Source organism: Anopheles stephensi, unplaced genomic scaffold (genome assembly GCF_013141755.1).
Source record: "Anopheles stephensi strain Indian unplaced genomic scaffold, UCI_ANSTEP_V1.0 ucontig213, whole genome shotgun sequence".
In the NCBI taxonomy this organism is placed as follows: Eukaryota; Metazoa; Arthropoda; class Insecta; order Diptera; family Culicidae; genus Anopheles; species Anopheles stephensi.
The window spans coordinates 47151-47500 of record NW_023405140.1 but is presented as its reverse complement, the minus strand read 5'-3'; positions in this window follow the sequence as shown (position 1 = coordinate 47500).

Below are 350 nucleotides of genomic sequence, written 5' to 3'. Positions count from 1 at the left end.
TGTTATCGCTCACTCTCACCTTGCTAAACACAAGTTGTCCCGCTAAGCAGGGCAAACTAGTGCGACGACCGCCCGCGAAGGCGCCGCCGCCCCGTAACGTCAGGTGCGCCCGGAGGCACACTGCTGACAGCGTTCTAGTTAGCTTGTTTGAGTCGCGTTCGTTATCGGAATTAACCAGACAAATCATTCCACGAACTAAGAACGGCCATGCACCACTACCCTTAAATTTGAGAAAGAGCTCTTAATCTGTCTTACCTCGATAAGTTCGGACCTGGTAAGTTTTCCCGTGTTGAGTCAAATTAAGCCGCAAGCTCCACTTCTTTTTTTTTTTTAAATACAGTGTGTTTAGT